Raw genomic sequence first — 6,000 nt, 5'->3', positions numbered from 1 at the left:
CCACCGCTAACCGCGGCGTGCGCTACACAGCGGGCCGGCCCGGGCGGCGGCGCTGGGCTGAAGCAGCGCTCGGGTAACCCACAGGGTGCACGGTGGAGAGTCCCCGGAATGCCCGGAGCGGCCCAGGTGCGTTCCCACCTCCGCCGTGACGCCAGAGGCGCGCGACCAGGCCCGCCCCCGCGGCGACCGCCACGTACCTTCCCGGCACAGGCGCCCGTGCGGCGGCCCCGCCGTTCGTGCAATCTCGCCTCGGCGTCCGGGACCGTCCAATCAGAACCTTCCGCGACGTACGCGTGGGGGTCAGGGCCGGCCAATCCCCACGCTTCGAGGGGCGGGACCTGTCCCCATGACAACGGGACCGGGGCCGCCAGAGTGCCGCGGGGCTGTCGCGCTGCACTGTACCGTGGTGTACCGTACCGTACCATACCGTGCCGAGCCGTGCTGAATCGCGCCGCACCGCGCCGCCGTGGGCCTCGCCGCCGTGCCGAGCCCCGCAGATCCTTGGGAGGACGCCCGGGGGACACCCTCTTCGTCTCCGCGCGCAGGAGACACCTTGCCCTTAAGAAGCAGCGGCTCCTCTCCCGCCGCAGGGGGACCGAAAGGTAGCGTCGCCAGCGCCAGGCCGCCCCGCGGGCGGCGGTTCCCCCATCGGTGGCGGAGGGGCCGGCGGGAGGCGCCCCCGGGCGCGGAGCGGAGCGGGGCGGAGGCCTTGCGGCGGGGCAGCTCCTGTCAGGAGGAGCCGTTCGCCGCCGCGGGAGCGGGGCGGAGGGAGCGCTCTCCCTCGCGGGGTTTAACCGCCCTCCCTCCTGTCAGGTTTGAAAACGTGGAATAACGGTAACGCGGGGGTGCCGGGAGGCGGGCGGGCCGGAGCGAGGGGCTTTCTCCTGGGTGGGGGTGGCGGGAGCGGGGAGCGAGTGAAGTTCGGCCGAGGGTGCCCAGCCGCCCGCCGGGAAGGCGGCTGCCCAGGTTTGCCTCCCTCCCCGCGGCCTTTGTGCGCGGGGCCGCCCGCCGGTCAGCGGCTTTTCAGGAAGTAGCACTCGAGCAGCCCCGCTGGCCGCGCGTGAGCGCTTGGCTTTAAAGCTGCAGCAGAAATTAGCGCATACCTGGCAGGAGCAGCGCGGTCTTGACTGGTTGCTAATTGCACAACCGCAGGAAAATCTTCGGCTGCTTTGACCGGGAGACTAGACCGGTTTCGTTAGACAGGGTATACAGCTTTCCAGCGTTCTGTTGCCGAGCTGGGTGAAATCCTCCCGTGTCAAGTTAACCACTGTCTTCAGAAAATATTCCAAAAGAGGAAAAGGTTGAAACATGGCCATAGAGAGGTAACTTTCCCCTCTTCCTCTCCCCTCCCCCCCGCAAAAAAAAGAAAAAGCATGGCTATGGTTTTCGAAAGAGTTCATGTTTGGCAACACTTTTTAGTCAGCCTGTAGGACGAAAAGCCTCTGTTTGAGTTGTAAGTATTTGCTGTGGAGAAATAACGTCCAGCATTTTCAAAATTAGGTCATCACACTAACAACTATGAAGCACAAGTACACCACACTATGGAGTTCAGTGTGGAGGTTTGCTTTGGGTTTTGTTTGTTATCTTGTTTTCTCACACTGAAGAAAAGGCCTGTAGTTGATTCAGTCAGTGTAGGTGCAGTTCTGCCCTGAGTTCTGAAGTTGTGGTCCCTCTCAACTAAACAGAGCAACACGGGAAAGATTCCTACTCTGAAGACTGCATAGGAGATGAAAAGCCACTCAAAAATAGCTTCAAACCAGGTCTTGTTGTAACCTTTAAGGGCTTCTGCTTAAGACTCACAAAAGGTTTATGGGAGAAGCCTACATTTCTGTGAGCTCTTAAGATCCACTTGTATTTCTTACTGTCACATTTCTTGGGGTCTTAGCATAATGGTCTTGTACAGTCACAGTGCAAGATCCACCATGGACCACAAATTATTACCCTGATTACATATAGTACCTCCTAACTGTGATTAAGTGTTTTCCCTTTTTTGCTACTATTATCTTTTGGATGGTGGCAGTATTTTATTCTAGAATAGGCAAGATTTTAAAAAGTGATAACATAAGTCTGTCTTTAAACACATTACATCATAGTAGAACGATGTGAATCTCATTCACTTCTAACCAAAATAATTAACATTAAAAAAGAGGAAAACAAAATGATAAATTAATATTACCCATTGGGTCTGCTTAAAACTTCCATTAGCTATAGGCTGCAAGGGCATCTAATACAGGCATCTGATGTAAATTTGTTTGTAACTTGATGCTGTAATACAGCTTGAGATACCATTTTTTTTGTATCTGAAATTATATTCAGAAGACCCCATCAACCAAATAAAAACTAGTCAAAACCAACAAAAATAATTACTTTTTAATAATACTAAGTAGAAGTTTCCATAACATGTTGTGTAGTAACAGTAGTACTGCTGAACATAAAGTGTTGGTTCTTATAAGCCAAGTTAAAGGGTTTTTGCCAGAAGCTGTCCCCAAGTGATATATATGTAACTGGAATTGTAATCATGAAAGGAGAGAACAGTAGTTCTCTGAGATAATAAAAAATCTAAAATATTATTATATTGACTCAAATGTCAGAGGTGTGAAAATATTGACCCATGCTTCTAGTGATATACTGACTAAACAAATCCACTTTACAAAAGAAAGATAAAATCCTTTACTGTTAAGGTAAAAGCCCATATCAGTGTTGCCTTGATTTGAACGCCTGTGCAACAAAGGTGTTTATCTGGTGAGCTATTGTGCTCTTGTCTATTTGATTGCTCGGTAAGCAGAGGAGATATCTGTGAAGTTCCTATTAGATACATAGTAGAGACAGGCCTTCTGGATAGGGATATGCTTCTGTGTGGCTAAAAACATGGCCAGGCACCTAAGCCAAATTGAAGGAAATCGGAGGCAAAATTCATGTTAATTTCAACAGTTGTTACTTTTAAAGGCTGTACATGATTTGATAGTCAGAAGAATGAAAGAATCTGCATCTTATTCATATTCAGTTGTAAATATTCTTCATCACAAGTAATTCAGGAAATATGTAGACCCTTCTCATTATTACATTTATCATACTTTATAAAACAAGAGTAGGACATTTATGCGTATTTGGATTCCTAAGCAAGTAGAAATCAATGAGAACTGGCAAATTATGGAAATAAATATCATTAGGCAGCTATCATTAGGTGCCTAAATATTTTAAAATCATTAAACCATATCATTAGATCTAGCTTTATTCTTGTTAACTATTTTGTATTTTCTGTCCAAAGGGGGAAAAAAAGTACCTTGAAGTCCTGGGACATTTGGGGTTTATTTCACCATCATCATGTGTTGTCGACTAGAGCAAAATGCATATTTGTAGAATAATTGAAATACTTTTTGATTTGAGATTAGGGTTTGAGCAAATACTTTGGTTGCATGTAGTAGCATATTTAAAACGAGGTTCCTTTTACACCAGCACTGACAAAAGTGCTGTTTGCATTTATGAAAATTAATTTGTGAGATTCCAGGTGTGCTGTTGTATTTTGTTCTGTATGGGAACTGAACTCATAATACAGGAAGTTATATTTGTAGTGGTATTTTTTTTGTTTTTTAATTTGCTTTTAAAGTTGATGAGTTTTGTCAAGTAGGCATTGAATTCAATACAGGTTTTTGCTAGAGTATTGGCTTCTTAATTTTCTTTTGAGCCAGCTTTATTGGAAAGAATTGATGAAATCATCCAAGTTTATTTTAAAAAACTACTAATATTTCAGCATTCTTCAGTTAGTAAGGTAGCTTTGTAAACACTAGTATTTGTTTTTCTGAAACAATGACAGAGAAGCTCCATAGAGGCAGGTAGTATTACAAATATGTGTGTGTTTATTTTTTGTGTGTGTGTGCAGGTTTTTAAATATTGAACCATTAACATTGCAACAAGAAGAAAAAAGAGTTTTATTTTCAAACTTTACTTATGACAGAGCTAAGCACGTGTAGCAGCAGCCGTTTGTTTTGCTTCTATGCCGTCTTTATTCCTGAATGGACAGTTGCGTTGTAAATAGTACTTGCTTCTTACCCACTTGAGCATTCATAGTTTGTGTTACTATGGAGTATCCCCCAGCATTTGGGTGACTCATTTCATAAAACAGCTGAAATGTATTTTTTTAAAAAAGGTTCTATCAGCAAATGTTGTACCACACGCAGTTGAGGCATTCTGTCGTTTCTGAGAAGCTGAAAAAAGAAACTGTTCTATCAGCCAAATTGAACTGTAAAGAGAACAAAGCAGATAAAGAAAAATGTAACAAATACAAGTCAAAAGAAAACAATGTAAGCAAAATAAACAGTATGAGAAGAAAGGATTCTACTGCTGTTATGTACTTAAATAATACTGTTTTATATAAAACTATATTTAAGTACAGTATTAAAATGCTACTTGAAAAAAACAAAGTCTCCTGGTGCAGAGAATTGAGTGGTATGTACCGTAACAAAAGGTTAGGACACTATGGCCAGGTTGAAACCTGTTGGATATTGGCTAGAAAAAAGAAGCAACATCTATATCATGATGTTAATGGGCAATTTTGACAGAAGATAAAAAATGCTTAAAGCGTAATGAAACCGTAGCTGCTTGTGTTGGGTGGGACATTTACTGAAAGAACAAAGAGGGAAAAATGATGCTTGCATATTAACTTTTAAAAGAATGAGTTCTTATTTGAGAAGAAAAGTATGCAAGTGTTTCTGTATTTCAAAAGATAACTTGTAAAGGGAAAACTAGTGCAGATTGTAGCCACTTCCCCATTTGCATCATTTCATGCTCATGTCTTTGATGAGAAAACTATATGTGGAGGACTGGTGACCTAGTGAAAAGAGATCTTCACCACTACCAGAAGTTTAGCTTAGCATCTTGAGCTGCAACAGATTTTCACACTTGCTTCTCAAAATTCTTGCCACATTTTAGTTATGCTAATTCTACTTTAAATCATGGACTAACATTGTGAAGAAGGTGCATTAACTATAGATTAATTGACTTTCATTGTTGGTTAAGGTACGATAGCTCACTGTGTCTGTGCAGCAAGTCCTCCTGAAAGAACAGGGAGGAACTGATAATTCAGGTGTTTACAAACAGAAAATATGGCAGAAGACTAATATGTTTCTGCCTAATTTCAAACATTTAATGTATTTTTTAAAAGATTTTGTGAGCTAATCAATTTATGTATTTGCAAATAATTTTTAAAGAAATGGAAAAACCCATGGAATTAAACATTCTCTAAGCTGTGAATATGTGGACAGGTATATCACTGTTTCAGAGAGGTGAAAAGAGATTCAAGATGCTGGATGGCTAACTCAGACTGCTGAAGGAGTGCTTTATATAGGTCAGATGCATTTGTAATATTCCCATTCTAGTACTGATGCTGTAATATTCTTAGAAAGATGAAGATCTGTAGATCTTAGATTTTTTTTTTTTTTTTAATGAGTTTGGCAAGTGCAAATGTGCAATATGGCATTTACAATGTTGTGCTTTCTTGCTTTGTAATCATCCACTGAGCTTCTACATGTGCAGACACTATGCACTATATGCACTGATAATCAGGATATGGTTTTGCCTGTCTCAATTTTAGAAAATTTGACATTGGGTGTTACTTGCTAGGAGGGTGGTGGAAATATCAGTACCAGTATTATGTTGATTTCCGGGCAATAGGTGTTAAGGTAATGAAAAGTAAATGTTCAGGTCTATATTATAAACACCTGGCAGTTGTGTAAACTAAGTGTGCTAAAGCCATGTTTAGCTGCTTGTGTTAATGTTGCTAGAACAAACTTTAGAAGCTGCATTTGGTATTTATCTTTCAAAGCCCATAAGTCTTTATAATTTGAATGTCTGATCCTGTTCCACTGAAGTTATAGGAATTTGTGATTAACTTTAGTGGGATCAAGATCGAGGTTGCTGGCAGACAGCCTACTTTTCTGATTGTATTTTTCTGTTCATGCAAGTACATTGGTGGCTCTATTTTCTGCTGAGTCTCTCATTCTC

The 6,000-nt window shown here is 42.4% G+C and overlaps 1 protein-coding gene across 3 annotated transcripts in view; it reads left to right on the top strand.

Moving 5' to 3' along the window:
- Nucleotides 1–269: 269 nt before the first annotated feature.
- Nucleotides 270–6,000, top strand: part of NUCB2 (nucleobindin 2) — a 28,690-nt gene continuing 22,959 nt past the window's right edge. Inside the window, exon 1 of one of the 3 annotated variants that reach the window (XM_080344934.1) lies at nt 270–602. The gene's annotated coding sequence lies outside the window, so the exon portion shown is untranslated. Of the gene's footprint in view, nt 603–661; nt 835–6,000 lie in introns of those variants that run through there. The other 2 variants (XM_080344935.1, XM_080344936.1) reach the window with 2 other exon arrangements.

The sequence above is a fragment of the Nesoenas mayeri genome, assembly GCF_963082525.1.
Source record: "Nesoenas mayeri genome assembly, chromosome: 5".
NCBI lineage: Eukaryota > Metazoa > Chordata > Aves > Columbiformes > Columbidae > Nesoenas > Nesoenas mayeri.
This window is presented reverse-complemented; position numbering and strand designations above follow the sequence as displayed.